The sequence below is a fragment of the Balaenoptera musculus genome, chromosome 19 (assembly GCF_009873245.2).
Source record: "Balaenoptera musculus isolate JJ_BM4_2016_0621 chromosome 19, mBalMus1.pri.v3, whole genome shotgun sequence".
NCBI classification, from domain to species: domain Eukaryota; kingdom Metazoa; phylum Chordata; class Mammalia; order Artiodactyla; family Balaenopteridae; genus Balaenoptera; species Balaenoptera musculus.
Genome location: NC_045803.1, coordinates 8460181 through 8477095, shown reverse-complemented (window position 1 = coordinate 8477095; position 16915 = coordinate 8460181).

Sequence of the window (16915 nt, the reverse complement as noted above, 5' to 3'; positions counted from 1 at the left end):
GCACGTGCACACAGGGGAGGACCCTGAGATAAAACAAATACAGATACCAGGCAAAGCAAGATGATTGGCCAAAGGAAACCCAGAAGATATGCTCCGTATAAGTGATTCAAACTGCCACAAGGGCGCGACTCTCTGAGCCCGCCAGTTTGTGCCTATTCACGCATACTCTTCTTCCTCCTAGTAAACACTTTACTTGTTTCACTACTTTCCATTCCTCTGTGGGAATACATTTCTACAAAGCTGACGGGCCAGGGGCCTTGTCACTGGTCTAGTGGCTAGGATTCAGTGCTCTCACTGCAGTGGCCTGACTTCAATCTCTGGCTGGGAACCAAAATCCTGCTTCAAGCCGCTGAAGGCGGAGGCCACCTATGATCAAAAGGAGGCAGGAGGAATCCTGAGCAGGCAAACCCAATAGCAGTCCAGCGCAGACCGATCTCCCAAACCTCCCCACGTGACTCTTTTATCCTTAGACTCTTGGATGTGGGTTAGGGAGAGTCCTAGGGAGGGAAAGAGCTCAAGCCATACCATAAATTGAAGAAGGATTAGTAGAGGGGGGTCAGGGTGTGAAAAAGGGAGAGATGTTAATAGTGACCATCAGGGCCTTATAGGTACAGGAAGAGGTGAGTCTTTATCCTGGGAGCAGTGGGAAGCCATTCAAAAATTTTCAAGCAGGAGCATGGCTTGATTGGATGTACAAAAATAAAATGACCCCTGGCAGCTTTATTGTGACAAATGGATCGGTTGTGAGTCCAGAGAAGGAAGAGATTTATGGTTAGCAAAACAGGACAGAGAAGTAGTTTCTTCACAGAACCGGATCTTTTTTTTTTTTTGGCTGTGCTGGGTCTTTGTTGTGGCGTGGGCTTAGTTGGCCCGCAGCATGTGGGATCTTAGTTCCCCGACCAGGAATCGAACCCACCTCCCCTGAATTGAAAGACGGATTCTGAACCACTGGACCACCAGGGAAGTCCCTCAGAACTGGCTCTTGAAGGATGCATTTGACAGGGAAAGAACAGGGAAGCGCATTCTCAACAGAGGGAACAGTGTGTGTAACAGTCTGCCTTTGGGGAAGGCAAGAGAAAAATCCAAAGGTCAGTGACCCTTGGACCTCTACATGCCCCACGTGCCCAGCACAATCCCTCAGGCCTCTACTCAAATGTCACCTGCTCCTAAAAGCCATCCCTGAACAGTCCATTTAAAGAGTCATCTCATCCCTTTTCTCTGCTTTATTCTTCACAACAATTAACACTGCCTGAAATTATGCCCCACATCTCTACCAGTTTAGCACTGTAGTTAAGTTTACAGAGTATGAATCCAGATGGTCCTGGTTCACATCCCAGCTCTACTCCTTGCTATGTGCCCGTCTGTTGCTTAATCTCTGTTTGTTACAGTTTGGCGATAATAATAGTACCTGTCTCACAGGGCTTTGTGAGATAGATGAATTCGGGTGTGTACCAATGTTCTCACATGATCTGCATTTCCACTTCTCCCGAAGCATCTCAATAACCTATTAACATACCGTTTTCTCTAGCGATTTGTGTTCATCATTGTTATTAATAGTCAATCTCCCCCCATCAAACTATAAGCTCTATTTTGTCTCCCATTGTATCTCCAGTGCCTAGAACAGTGTCCGGTGCAAAGTAAGCACTGAGCAAGAAAGATGAAAGAATAAAAATGGCAGACTGGCTAGTAGGGCTGGTGCTTCATCACGCCTCATTGTTGCTATGGTGACAGTGGAGCCTGCCCGACGATTCTCAGCTTCAGTAACCTTGTTTCTATCCGGCTCACCCATTGGCCACCTGTGTCTCCAGCTGTTGCAGCCAGAAAACTACAACTCCCGGCAGGCTGAGCGCCTCCAGCGCGGTCCTCTAAGCGTGGGCGCCTGCGCAGTAGAATCTGCCACCCGATTTTCCCCCCGGAGTGTGTACCTGCTGCAGGGCGCTTAGTCGGATGGGAGCAGAAGAATGGGGAGGACCCGTTGCTCTCGCTGAGCACTGTGGGGCCCCCTAGTCTCTCCCGGCTCTCTCGGGTCCGAAGGGTCTGGGTCCCAGAACAGCCATCTCTGCGTGGGTTGGTGGCGTGGAGGAGACCGCTCCGGTTTCCATGGTGATGGGCCAGGCTGGGCGCGCGTGATTGCTGCGGCTGCGTTGTCATGGTAACCCTGGAGTGGAAGGGGGCGGGGTGAGATGAAGGTGTTTAAGGACTGTCTTGGGAGGAAGTAGAGTAACAGCAGAGGAACTGAGGTGTTCATGGAGGAACGGAGAGTGTGATGGGGGTGAAATAGGCGTAGCTGGGGAGATACTAAGGGATTGGGAGTGTTTTGGTGAATTCATATGTAAAAGGAACCGAGAAGTGGGTTGTTTGAACATTTGTGCAGTTGTTACAGGATTCTTATAGGGGCGAGTGGAGGCTTGTAAGGAACACTGAGATGTTTTGAGAGAGTGGGGGAATTATAAGAAGAGTTTGATGTTTTGAGGTGTAATGGGAAGTTGTATAGCTATGTTGTCCAATACCCTAGCAGGTAGCCACATGTGGCTAAAGTAAATTAATTAAAGTGAAATATAATTTAAAATTCAGTTCATCAGTCACACTCACTCCATTTCAAATACTCAATGGCTCCACTGTATTGGACACTGAAGATCTACAACATTTCCATCATCGGAGAAAGTTCTGTTGGCCAGTGCTGATATATAGGGTGAATTGGGATGTTGTGGCGAATGTGGAGTTTCCCGGTTCCTAACTGTCCAGCCATATCTCTTATCATTTGCCCTCCTGCCTCACCTACAGGGGGCTCCACCCCGTTCCCCAAACAGGACCAGCTTAATCCAATTTTTGCCCCTGCCGTTCCCTGCCTGGATTGCCCATCCAACTCTTTACCTTTCAGACTTAAATGTCACCTCCCAGAAGAGGATCCCCTGGACAGCCCTATTTAAAGTAGCCACCACCCCATTCCCACCACCAGCAACTATTCCATTCCCCTTTCAGAAACTTTTTCAGGATCTAAAATTATCTTGTCCATCATTTATCATTTAATTGTCCATCTTCCCCACTAGGGGGAGGTCTTGTGCTGTTTACTATGAAAAATTCCAGGGCCCGGAAGTGTGCCTGGCACAGAGGGGACACTCCATAAATTATGTTGATGAAATGAATAGAGGCGATTCAGAATTTGGAAGCAGTGATATTACAGGGGAGATTGGGGTTATTAGAGAAACAGAGTCATAGTGGAGCTGGGGGACATAGAAGAGGAATAGATACAAGGAATTCAGGTGATAAAAGAGGAACTGAGGTGCAAGGGTTACATTAGAAAACAAATGAGGGGGTGGTAGAGGAGGACTTGGGATGTTCCATGGAATTCATTGTCATTTGCAGAATTACTAAACGCCCAGTGCCTCAGTCTCCTCATCTGTAAAATGGAAATAACAGTGGTATCCATCTCATAAGTTTCTTGGAGGAATAACTGAGGTAACACATGGGATGTGTCTGGAAGACTGTCATCATCAAAATTATTACTGAAGTTAAAGCAGGAGTTGGGATACACAGGGTCCTGCCTCCCTGCCCCACCCCGTCCCCCAACTTGGCCTCATGCACCTGGGAAGAACTCTGGGGTTCCAAAAAAGTGGTTTGAAATCCAGTCTGCTGAAGCACGCCATCTCAGACTATGGGCCTGTGTTTTTGCAGCAACAATTGGCAGGAGACGGGTAGCAGTAACTCTTCTCTGTGTGGATAGTAAAGAACTCTCTTCATAGCTCCCCATATGGCCTTCTTCACTCATCAACATCCTATGCCTGCCCCCCATGGTGATATTTAATTAGCCCTGAACTACATTGTGCCAGGTAGTTTACCTAGAGGATCACCCCAAACACCCCATTGTGCCCGTTTTCCAGCTGGGGAAATTAAATGAGAGAGGTTCAGTAACTTGCCTAAGGACACAGCAGAGAGGAGGGTAGTTTCCCGCTCAACCTCCACCCCTGCACTTTTTCAGTGGTTCTCATTTTAGCAGAAAGAGTGCTTGGATGAAGTCATGCACAGCAGGCTCCCAATACGGCTGTCACGCACTTGTTGAGGCTCCTTCTCGCTGAGCCTCAGTTTCTTCATGTGGAAACTGGGGATAATAGTAACTAACCAAGGCTGTTTTGAGAACTGAAAATAATGTGCTTATACTTAGCCCACGCTAAGTACATCAGTAACTGGTTGTTACTATATATCAGCCTTTCCCGTTTCTTTTTGAGAGACTGAAGCAGTGGGTTGACGTTTGAGGGGAATTTGGTGACGCTGCAGAGGGAGGGAAGACTCCCCTTTTCAACCTCCTGAGAAAAACCAGCCACGGTACCAGAAATGCACTACGCATGCGCATTCGGGTGCCCGGAAGCGCAGCTGCCCCGAGTCCTCCAGTGAATGGAGACCCCGGTGAACCGGCAGTATACCTGGACCGAAAGGTGAGGCGGCGGAGTTTGGGAAGATACGGGTCGAATCTGAAAGGCACCTGGGGAGCCAGAGGTCTGGTCAGTCCCTAGTTGAAGGGACTCCCTTCATGCCTCTCTCCCCCCCCACACACACACACTCGGGTAATGGTCGCGCCCGATTCCCGTTCCCTTCTATCACTCCAGGACATACCAAGTTTCCAGCAGAGGGGTGGGAGGAGCAGGCCTGAGTGAGGAAGGGCCCATTTGGCGGGTGAGATCATTGTCACGGAAGTCAGGAGAAAAATGGGGGGAAGGGGGGAAAGGGGGTCCAAACAGTTGGGAGAAGAGCGGAGAGGCCTTCAGGAGACCCTTGTGTGCAGGGGGCGGGGCCTGGAAGACCTTTGTCAGGGAAAGAAGGCGGGGGTCTCTGGATGGGCGAGTGTATTGGGTGGGGAGGTGGGAGGTTGGGGTGGACGAGTTCATTGTGTGTCCGGCTGAGGGGGATGAATGGTTGGGAGAGACCATTGTTTGCATGGGGAGAGTTGTGCAGTGCTTGGGAGTGACCTCTGCGTGTATGAATGGGGAGGGTCACGGTGAGTGTGTGCGCGGGTAACAGGTTTGAACTGTGCCTTGAAGCAGGACTTAGATTCTGACAGAGGCTCTGAGATGGGGGCCAAGAACAGGTGCAAACGCCCCATGATGGAAGAGTTAAGGATCCACTTGCAGGAGGGTCTGCCCATTGGAATGTAAGGTCCGTGGGCAAATACATCGAGAGTGACGCTGGAGAGTATGCAGGGGACATATCAAAGGGGCCTGGACTGCCAGGCTGAGGGGTCTGACGCTGTGCCGCGGTCCTGGGGAGCCATGGGAGGGTTGTGAGCAGGATAGGAACAAGGTCAGCTCTGGGTGTAGAAAGACCTGTTCGGGGCTGTGTGGGAGATGGACTGGATCGCGGAGGTTGGAGGTGAGAGGCCAGAGAGGAGGCTGGGGTGATGATCCCGGAGGAGAGGAGAAGACCTGCGCTGGGACTTCCCTGGCGGTCCAGTGGTTAAGACTCCGTGCTTCCACTGCAAGGGATGAGGGTTCGATCCCTGGTCAGGGAACTAAGATCCCACATGCATGTGGCGCAGCCAAAAAACAGACAAACAAAAAAAGACCTGAGCTGTGGCAGGGGCCATGGGGACAGAGGGGAGAATAAAAGACAGAAAACGTGGGAAGGTTGGGAGACTGACAGATCAGGGAGGGGGTAGGAAGGAGGAGGAGGGAGGGATGAGAACTCCCTGGGAATCTGACCCAGTGACTGGGTGGGGGGGGACTCTGAGGTCAGCACAGATGTCATGAGTGTGAGGGGTTTGCAGGTCATCCAGGGGGCTTGGGAGTGAGGTTCCGGTGCTGTCAGCTGTGGTTGGTCCTTGGTACTGTGAGGCCCATTGGGCTAGCTGGTGAGAAGGGAAGTGAAGTGAGGAAGACAAAGGTTCAGTTCAAGAGGCCATATTGTGAAGGGCCTTGAATGCCGGGTTGAGGGGCTCAATTTTTTTTTCTTTTTTTAAGATTTATTTATTTATTTATTTTATTTTTGGCTGCATCTGGTCTTAGTTGCAGCGCCTGGGCTCTTCGCTGTGGTGCGCGGGCTTCTCTCTAGTTGTGGCATGCGGGTTTTCTCTTCTCTAGTTGAGGCACGCGGGCTTAGTTGCCCCGCGGCATGTGGGATCTTAGTTCCCTGACCAGGGATCGAACTGGCGTCCCCTGCATTGTAAGGCAGATTCCTTACCACTGGACCACCGGGGAAGTCCCGAGGGGCCCATTTTTCTACTGGGGGTTCTGGGGAGCCATGGGAGGAATGTGAGCAGGGAAGAGGCAGGAGCAGCTCTGGAGGACAGAAGGACTCCTCTAGGGCCACATGGGGGATGGACTGGGGAGGGGAGACTGGAGGCAGGGAGGCCTGGAGGAGGCTGGGTGAGGACAGGCCTGAGCTGGTTTCAGGGCTGTGGGGACGGAGAGTACAGTGGTGGAGGCCATGGGACTATCTGCCGTCCCTCCGAGGAGGGTCTTGGAGAGAGAGGGCCTCCCTGGGCCCCCAGGGCAGATGAGACTTTGGAGGAGACCTCTCTCCCAACACCAGCAGCTTGGAGAAAACCCTCCCTGTCACCTCCCTTCTCTCTTCCTCAGCCCCCTTTGCCTCCTCACCACTTGGAGCTGACCGACGGCAGCCCCACCTCACCCTCACTTCAGCATCCAGAGCCAAGGACTGGGTCTGGGACAGACTGCACCCAATGAAGGCGGGAGATGGAGAAGCGGGTCCTGGAGACCCCCCCAGACTTTCTGGGGTTCAGTCTATCTCAACTGAGGATACACCCTGAGGAGCCTGAGGTCCCAGAAGAAGAGGTGAGCCCCCCGACGCCCACCCACCCCAGGAGTCAGGTCTCAGCAGGAATAGAGATTTAGGCAGCTGTGAGTTTGATTCCCAGATCTATCACTTCCTGGCTTTGTGACTTGGCCCATGGACACGCTGCTCTGAGCCTTAGTTTCTGCTTCTGTGAGAATGGCACCTTCCCTGTTGTGGGGATGCCAGGAGATGGTGTCAGATTCAGAGCAGTTGCACAACGAATGTATTCATTATTTCTGTACCTAGAACAGGAGGCAGTGATAGATGTATGATCGTGCTGGATCTCAAACTTGAGAGCCATTTGAGAAAATGAGGACTCCCTCACTTCCGCCTCCGTGTACATCTTTCAGGTCTTTGCTTCAGTGTCACCTTCTCAGTGGGCCTTCCCAGGTCATCCCCTTTAAGGTGGCATTCCCATCCCACGCCAGGCATTTCCTATCCCCTTTCCCTCCATTACTTCTCAGGCTTTCATGAAACGTTTGCCTTCAAGCTAGTCTTCATAAAAAACCCTAACTCTAGGGCTTCCCTGGTGGCGCACTGGTTAAGAATACGCCTGCCAATGCAGGGGACACGGGTTCGAGCCTTGGTCCGGGAAGATCCCACATGCCGCGGAGCAGCTAAGCCCGTGCGCCACAACTACTGAGCCTGTGCTCTGGAGCCCACGAGCCACAACTACTGAAGCCCGCATGCCTAGAGCCCGTGCTCCGCAACAGGAGAAGCCACTGCAGTGAGAAGCCCTCACACCTCAAGGAAGAGTAGCCCCCGCTCGCCGCAACTAGAGAAAGCCCACGTGCAGCAACGGAGACCCAACGCAGCCAAAAATAAAATAAATGAAATAAATAAATTTATTTTTTAAAAAAACAAAACCCTAACTCTAACCCTAACTCATATATTGGGTTGGCCAAAAAGTTCGTTCAGGTTGTCTGTAAGACCGTATGGAAAACCCGAACGAACTTTTTGGCCAGTCCAATATTTGTGCTAACTTTAAAAAAAAATAAATTTATTTATTTATTTATGGCTGTGTTGGGTCTTCGTTGCTGTGCGCAGGCTTTCTCTAGTTGTGGTGAGTGGGGGCTACTCTTCGTTGCAGTGCGCAGGCTTCTCATCGTGGTGCCTTCTCTTGTTGCAGAGCACGGGCTCTAGGCGCACGGGCTTCAGTAGATGCAGCACGCAAGCTCAGTAGTTGTAGTTTGCGGGTTCTAGAGCGCAGGCTCAGTAGTTGTGGTGCACGGGCTTAGTTGCTCCGCAGCATGTGGGATCTTCCCGGACCAGGGCTTGAACCCGTGTCCCCTGCGTTGGCAGGCGGATTCTTTACCACAGCGCCATCAGGGAAGTCCCCTATTTGTGCTAACTTAAATGAAAAAGTTGTAAACTAGCTCCTGTTAATGAAAAGTCCTCTGCAGAAGCTGGTTTCAGTGAAAACTTTGGGTATACAAATTCGTTTCAAGGAAAACTGTTGGCTATCAGCTCGTTTAAAATTCTTGTGCACAAGAAAATGTTCATGCAAACTGCTGCATTCAAACTGGTTCGAATGAAAACTCATCCACCATACTTAATATTTTACTTGTTTAATTTCTGCTGGGCCACAGTAGAGGGGAGGAAGTTTTGCTTGTTTTGTTCACTGCTCCATCACCAGCATCTAGGCTGTTGCATGGTGAGGAGTGTTCCCTCTCCTAAGCTCCTGACTTGAGAAGCTTCTGTGGGTGACACTCATGTGTATGTTTCACCAGCCTCTCCCGTGATTCTGATGGGGGTGCTCTGAGGACCACACATGAGTCCAGCCCAGCCCCTTGCTTCTCAGGTGAAAAACTGAGGTCCAGGGTGGCATCTTGACTTCTTGAGGTCACAGAGCATGTGGACAGCATGCAGGCAGCCTGGCTTGGGTCCCAGCCCAGGAGAGGCCAGTCAGTGCTAAGTGATTTTGGAATCGTTTCTATGCCTCTCTGGACCCTTGGGTCCCCATCTATCAAATGAAGGTTCATTATTACAAGGGTAGGATATTGTGGGTTCAAATCCCACCTCTGCCTCTTACCAGCTCTGTGATCTGATCCAGGTATTTCTTAATGTCTGAGCCTCAGTTTTGTCATCTGTCAGATGGGGATTATAAAAGTTCCCACCTCATAGAGTGAGTTCAGGGAGTTAATACACCCGAACTGCTCAGAACAGTGCCTACACCCTCTAAGTATCAAATAAACATTAGCTAATAACATTATCTCTAACACCATCCCCAAATTCACAGATGAGTATGGATTTGTGAGGGCTGCTTTAGTGTTACTTTCCAGATTCAAATCTTGACTCTTCCACTCCCAAGCTCTGTGACCTCGGGCAAGTGACTCACCTTCTCTGAGCTTCAGTTTCCCTGCAGAAGACTGGGTTATTGTGAGCACTCAGTCTGGTGCCTAGTATCCAGAAGGTGCTGAATAAACGCCAAATAAAAAGTTTTTTGTTTTTAGCTGTGTCGCCTCTGTGGAGTCTTGGCTGCAAATGGCAGATATTGGTTTCCCATGAAACCGATTACCACGAATTTGGTGACTTAAAACTACACACATTTACTCACTTACAGTCTGGAGATCAGAAGTTCAAAATCAATTTCACTGAGCCACAATCAAGGTGTCAGCAGGGCTGTGCTCTCTCGGAGACGTTAGAGGAGAAACCATTTCCTTGCCTTTTCTATCTTCTAGAGCTGCATTCCTTGGCTCCTGAACCCTTCTTCCATCTTCACAGCCAACAGCTTAGTATTTTGGTTCAGTGGTCACATCACCTTCTTCTTCTGCATCAAATCTCCCTTTGCTTCCCTCTTATAAGGACACTTATGATTACATTCACGGTCACCCAGATAATCCAGGATAATCTCCCCATCTCAAGATCCTGAATTTAATCACATCTGCAAAGTCCCTATTACCATTTAAGGCAACATTCACAAGTTCTAGATATTTAGGACCTGGATATATTTAGAGGCCATTATTCAGCCTACCATATGACAGAAAACCCCAACTCAAACTTGCTTAAGCAACAAAAGGTAATTTATTGCCTCACCTAACCAAAGAGTGGAGGAAAGGATGCTTCAGGTGAAGCTAGATCTAGGTGCTATCTAGATCTAGGAAGCTAGATCTAGGAAGCTGTCTCTCTCTTTTCTTGGGACTGTTCTCCTCTATGGATATTTCATTGCCAGGCTGACTCTTCCCACAGGGTGCAAAAGATGGACACAGGCAGCTCCAGGCTCACATCCAAAGATAAGTGCTATGGAGAAAAGTAAAGCCAGGAAGCAGGTAGGAAGAATCGGAGGGGTAGCATGAGTTTCAATTTCAGATAGAGTGGTAAGGAGAGGCCTCAGGGAAAAGTGACATTGGACCAAAGACCTGACCAAGGTGAGGGAGGAACTATGCGGCTGTGGAGGGCAAGAGGGTTCCAGGCACCAACTCCGTTGAGGAGGCCTTGAGTGTGGCCAGAGCCTAGTGAGCCAGAGGAGAAGGCGAGAGATGAGGTCAAAGAGGGAACACAGGCGGGTCATGCAGGGCCTCCTGGGTCGTGAGGACTTGGGCTTTTCCCTGAGTTAGAGGGGAACCAGAGGAGGCCTCTGAGCTGAGAAGGGACCTGAGCTGACTTAGGTGTTAAGCGGGGCCTTCTGGCGGCTGCGTAGGGAACAGACCTGAGGGGTGGAGGGCTGAGGCAGGGAACCCAGAGACGAGACAACAGCAATAGTCCGGGCCAGAGATGATTTTGGCTCACAGGAGGGTGCTGGCTGTGGAGATGGTGAGAAGTGGCCCGATTCTGGCTGTATTTTCAAGTTAGAGCCAACAGGCTTGATGAGGGATTAGATGAAGGTGTGTGAAAAAGGGGTGTCAGGTTTTTGCCCCGAGCACTTGGAAGGAAAGAAGGAGCTGCCTTTTGCTGAAATGAAGGCGTCAGGAGGGACGGGGGTGGGGTGGGGGCGGGGGGGGAGCAGAATTTCAATCTTAACCCATTTGATCCGCATTGCCGCTCCAGGAGGGCGGTCCCGTTATCTGCCCATTTTACAGATGAGGCGGCTGCAGCCCCAGATCCACAGTCATGTCTGGGCAGGGGTGGGATGGGGGGATGACCCGAGGACTGAGCCCATTCTCCTCTCCCAGGCGCCCGGAGGAGACGAGGCGGAGGCTCCGGCCCTGGTGCAGCTCATCGACGAGCACGGGACGTACTCGACTGCGCGCCTGGTTCCCGACGGTTCGGCGGAGGAGCGCTCCGGTAAGCAGGAGCCAGGCTCGCTTCGCAGCGGCTCCGAGGTCCGGGAGGGGCTGGGGCGGCCCAGGCAGTTCAGCTGCGCGGCCTGCGGGAGGGCCTTCAAGCGCGCGTGGGAGCTGCTGAGCCACGAGGTGGTGCCCACGGCGGCGCGGCCCTTTCGCTGCGGCCTGTGTGCGGCCGCCTTCAAACGCCGCTCGGACTGCAAGAGCCACCGGCTGGTGCACGGCGACGAGCGGCCGCACGGTTGCGATGCCTGCGGCAAGCGCTTCAAGCGAGCCACCAACCTGCAGGTGCGGAGAGAGGGGCGGGGCCGACGAGAGGCCGGGCCTACGCGAAAGGGGCAGGGGAGAGCGGCGGACCCGAGGTGGGCGGGGCCTGTTGCGAGGGGCGGGGCCTGCGGGGAAAAGGCGGGACAAGGCAATGGACCTAAGGTAGGGCCAGGTATGAAGGGAGGGGTGGAGCTTTGTGGGACCAGGGTGAGCAGGGCCTTGGACTGGAGGTGAGCGGGAGCCGGTGGGGAGAGGCAGAGCCCACCGGAAGAGGGGGAGCAGAGCTGGGCCTGAAGGGAATGTGGGCGGGGTGACCAGGAGGCCGAGGTGGGGAGGGGTAAATGGATGTGGAGGTGAGTTAGAAGGTAGAAGAATCCCAGGAAAGATGTGAGGGGAGAGACTTAGAGAAAGTGGTCTTGGCACTCAGGGATGTAGCAGCTGGGGTGATCATGAGATGATAGGAAATTGGGGATGGGTTTTCGAGGAAGGTAAGAAGGAGATAGGGGTCAGATTTGGAGGAGAAGGTACTGGAAAGGGAGGCTTCCATGGCTGGGGAGGGGTGGGGAGGGGGGAGGTGTGTGAGGGCCATGATGGGAGGAAAGGAGAGGCCGGGAGTTAGCCTGGAGGCAGCCCAGCTCTCAGAGCCCTACCCTGGATCCCTCCTGTTACTGGATGCTGCTCTGACCCTCTCCTGCTGCCCCTCCTTGTGTGGCCAAGGGGACAAGAGACCCTGGGATTCCCTACCCAAGGAGCCCAAAGGCTGCTTCCAGGGCTCTCTGGATCCACCATCCCCAGGGTGCACTTTGCCCCGCCTGTGTGCACAACCCTCTAGGCTGGAAGGGTGGCTTGGGCATGTGGGCTGGGCTGTCCTTCTGTGGGTGCGATATCCCCCCAGGCCTGGGAAACCCCAGCCAGCTCTCCTGGGCCACCAAGTTCTAGTGTGGAACTCTGAGGATTCCAAAGAATATAAATTTGAACCTGGCTTTCCGGGTCATTGTGAAGGTCTATTTGTCAAGGGGGGAGGAAGAACGTATTTTATTTAATAGTTTGGTTTGTAATTTAAAAATTTTTAGACAATTGGTATGTGTACCTTGATTTGGTCTCTTTCTCGGAGACCTGCAAGGAGTAGGGGTGGATCTACCTGGAGAGGCACGTCCTGCAGAAGTGAGCCTCTGTTCCTCACTCCCGGTGCTGTCCTCGTCCCCAGGAGCACCGCTGCCTCCACAGGGGCGAGCGCCCCTTCCCCTGCGCGTCCTGCCCGAAGCGCTCCGAGACCCCCTACGAGCTGCACCGCCTCGAGCCGCTGCACGCCCCTTCGCGGCCCTTCCCCTGCCGGGGCTGCGGCAAGGCCTTCGCGGCCGAGCCGGCCCTGCTTCTGCACCGGCGGCAGCACTGCGAGGGCAAGCCGCACGCCTGCAGGGTGTGCAGCAAGCGCTTCACCCACCGCCACAGGCTGCGGGTGCACGAGCGCGTGCATACGGGCGATCGGCCCTTCCTCTGCCCGCTGTGCGCCAAGGCCTTCAAGCAGTCCGACCCGCTGGCCTCTCACCTCCGCGTGCATTCGGGCGTGCGGCTCTACCCGTGCGCCACGTGCGGCAAGGCTTTCAAGCAATCGTCCTACCTGGCCATCCACCGGCGCATGCACACGGGCGAGCGGCCCTACCCCTGCGACGGCTGCAGCAAAGCCTTCTCCAGGCCCTCGCTGCTCCTGCAGCATCGCCGCGCGCACAGCCCCGTGCGCCCTCACGCCTGCCGCTTCTGCCCTAAGCACTTCAAGGACCTGAACTACTGCGCCGTCCACGAGAAGGTGCACACGGGAGGGCTTCGCGCATCCCAGCAGCCTGCTGCAGCATCAGAGGGTGCATCGGGATGGGTGAGGGCGGGGTGCCAGACAGTGGGGGTCCAAGGAGGGCTCAGTGTCCCCAGAGCTGGAATGGGGGGGTAACCATGTCCAATGGGGGCCTGATTTAGGACAGCGCCGTCCAATAGCGTCTCTGCAGAGAGAGAGAAACATCCTGCATCTGCGCCGTCCGGTGTCTTAGCCACCAGGCACATGTGGTCCTCTGAGCGTTTGAAACATGGCTAGTGCCCCTGTGGAAGTGATTTTTTGGGGGGAAGAGGGTAACTTTTTAGTTTGAAATCGTTTAAGACTCACAAGAAGTTGCAAAAATAGCACAGAGCCTTCCCATGTACCCTTCACCCAGCTCCCCCCATGGATACTATCTTAAATAACCTTAGAATATTGTCAAAAACCAGGAAATCGATTCCGGTACAATTCTGTTGACTCAGGTACAGATCTTATTCAGAACTCACCAAAACATAAATGAATATTTAAACTCACTAAATTTGAATCAACTTCCATTTAAACAGCCACAGGTGGCTAGCTGCTGCCACCCTGGACAGCACAGGTCTAAGGTATGAAGGCATGAGGGGTGCTAGGTAGTGGCTGTGACATTTGAAGAATTGCCACTGATGCCCATGTAAGCCACTTAATATACTTAGTATTCTTGAGAAGGACTTTGCAGAGGGCCTTTAACAAAACCTTTTTTTTTTTTCCCCCTGCAAAGCCAAGAGGAAAGTTTATAAATCTCATTCCAGGGTAGCAAGTGCACACACCCAACCGAGCACACTGATTATGTGGTATAAATGTACATGGTAATAACTTTAATCAAATCAGAGCTGCTACCATGTGTAACCTGTTAGGTGGCCCCGTAGCTGTGTCAGTGTTCCTCATTTACTAAAACGTCAATGTGGTAATGAGGTCATCTGGTGGTGAGGATGTCCCATTGGTGGCTTGTGGCATAAAGAATATCAGGGTAGCCACAAATGCAGGTAGGAGCTGTAGGAGCCTTTCTTTTCTTTCTTTTTTTTAAACATTGAAGGTTTGTGGTTTTTTTAAATTTATTTATTTTTGGCTGTGTTGAGTCTTCGTTTCTGTGCGAGGGCTTTCTCTAGTTGCAGCAAGCGGGGGCCACTCTTCATCGCGGTGCGCGGGCCTCTCACTATCGCGGCCTCTCTTGTTGCAGAGCACAGGTTCCAGATGCACAGGCTCAGTAGTTGTGGCTCACGGGCCTAGTTGCTCCGCGGCATGTGGGATCTTCCCAGACCAGGGCTCGAACCCGTGTCCCCTGCATTAGCAGGCAGATTCTCAACCACTGTGCCACCAGGGAAGCCCAGGAGACTTTCTTGAATGTGAGCACTTCTGGATCCTCCTCCACCACCTGTACATAGACCTTTGGTACTAAGGCCTTGCTGGTGACTTTTGTCAAATTTAAAGAAGTTCACGGATGGATAGATTACTCTTCACTGTGGACACCCTGGGTTATGTCCTTGCAGGCATAGCACAGCAAAACCATTGGTGCTGAGATCTTCTAGTTGGTGGTGTATGGCATTTTAGGAACAATCGTTTTGCCAGACATTGGCGTGACCTGCACTTCAGGTGGGCGTCCCATCTCTGTTGGCTGCTTCTTGGTCCCCATCTGTCAGATCAACGTGTAATGGTTGGAGGCCTTTCCACACCATCCACAATGTTCCCTTCGACCCTAGCATCAGCTCCATGAGCCCTACCTTTGGATGGAGGTCCACTCTCATGGACCTTGCCTTGCAGGTGGTTGGAAGTGTGATGAGATGGCTTATGGGATGGTGGCCACAGTGGTGTCCAGAATATCTGAGTCGTCCCATCCCAGCTCTGAGATCAGCTCTGCAGACAGTACTTTTTTAAGCCAGTAATAGCCCAGGTATCATGCAGCTGATGCCAAAGATGTCCCTTGGGTGCTGAAGAGGTCCCCTGGGTACTGAAGGTGTCCCCTGGGTGCTAAAGATGTCCCCTGGGTGGTTTGTGGGATTTTTCAGAACATCAGTATTGCCTCCCACCCACCCATACCCTACTCTCAGCCCTTCACGGATGTGCTCTCTGAAGAGAGAGCTGAACTTATGGACAAAGTTCAGCACAAGGAAGTATGTCGCGGTCACTGGGGCTGTGATCTTGGTGATTTGGGACATTTCCAGAACACCTTCAACTCTCCCTCTCTCACCTCTTGGTCTGGCCTCAGCTCCATGGATTCTCACCTTCTTTTTTTATTTATTTATTTATTTATTTATTTATTTTTGGCTGTGTTGGGTCTTCGTTTCTGTGCGAGGGCTTTCTCCAGTTGTGGCAAGCGGGGGCCACTCTTCATCGCGGTGCGCGGGCCTCTCACTATCGCGGCCTCTCTTGTCGAGGAGCACAGGCTCCAGACGCGCAGGCTCAGTAGTTGTGGCTCACGGGCCTAGTTGGTCCGCGGCATGTGGGATCTTCCCAGACCAGGGCTCGAACCCACGTCCCCTGTATCGGCAGGCAGATTCTCAACCACTGCGCCACCAGGGAAGCCCTGGATTCTCACCTTCTGAATGCTGTTTCTTTCAAGTCCCCAATTTCACCTCCATAATGTGTTAGAAGTTTCCCCCCTCTGGGAATTTATATAAACGCTCAGTAGCATTGGGGGAGGAGCTAGGGATTTGCCTGGGAGGCCTCATAAGGTGGATCCTATCCATGTGGCCTCACAGTTTAAGGTCAACTCTTAGTCCTCCCCGCCCTAATATGCAGCTGTGCCTTTGACAGGCTTGCATTTTAAATTTTATCAAATGTCTTATTGGCATCTATTAAGATGATTCTGATTTTTCTCATTTGACCTAATAATATGATAAACTATAGTACATTAAGAAGAGCAGAAATATCTTTACATTCTTAGAATAAATCTCACCTGCTTATAGTATACTCTGTTTTAATGATTTCTCTTCACCAATATTTTATTTAAGCATCTAAATTCATAAGTGAAGGCTTCCCTGGTAGTGCAGTGGTTAAGAATCCGCCTGCCAATGCAGGGGACACGGGTTCGAGCCCTGGTCCGGGAAGATCCCACATGCCACGGAGCAACTAAGCCCGTGTGCTGCAACTACTGAGCCTGCGCTCTAGAGCCTGCGAGCCACAACTACTGAAGCCCACACGCCCAGAGCCTGTGGTCCACAACAGGAGAAGCCACCGCAATGAGAAGCCCGCGCACCGCAACAAAGACCCAATGCAGCCAAAAATAAATAAATAAATAGATAGATAGATAGATAGATAAATAAATAAATAAAATAAAAAGCAGAAACCTGTTCTGGGCGAAGATATCATGAGGTACATTTACAGTCATTTTATCTATAATGTCAGACTTAAAACTAAAACTTCATCAGCAGGGGTAGAAGCAGAAAATTTGATAAATAATTAGAAAGAAAGAAAACTGATGATGGAAAGAGATCGATATATTACCCATATTGGAATGAGCAGGGAACACTTCAAATTAACTATGGTTATGCTGCTAAAGAAAATAGGGAAGATCAAAAAGCAGATGAAATAAGGGCACATTTCAACAGAGAATTGGAATCTAGACAAGAATCAAATCAAGATTTGGGGCAAATGCAAAATCTGAAACTAAAGTTAATTGAATAGGTTTAATTGTATACTGGGTCCCGAATAAGATGATAAGATGGGATTCATGAATACAATGACAGGTCAATAGGAAATAGCCAAATGGAAGCACGGAGAGCAATTGAAAAAAAACAAAAAACAAGAAACACAAAACACACAGAAGAGAATAAATGATAAAAGATATAAGGAA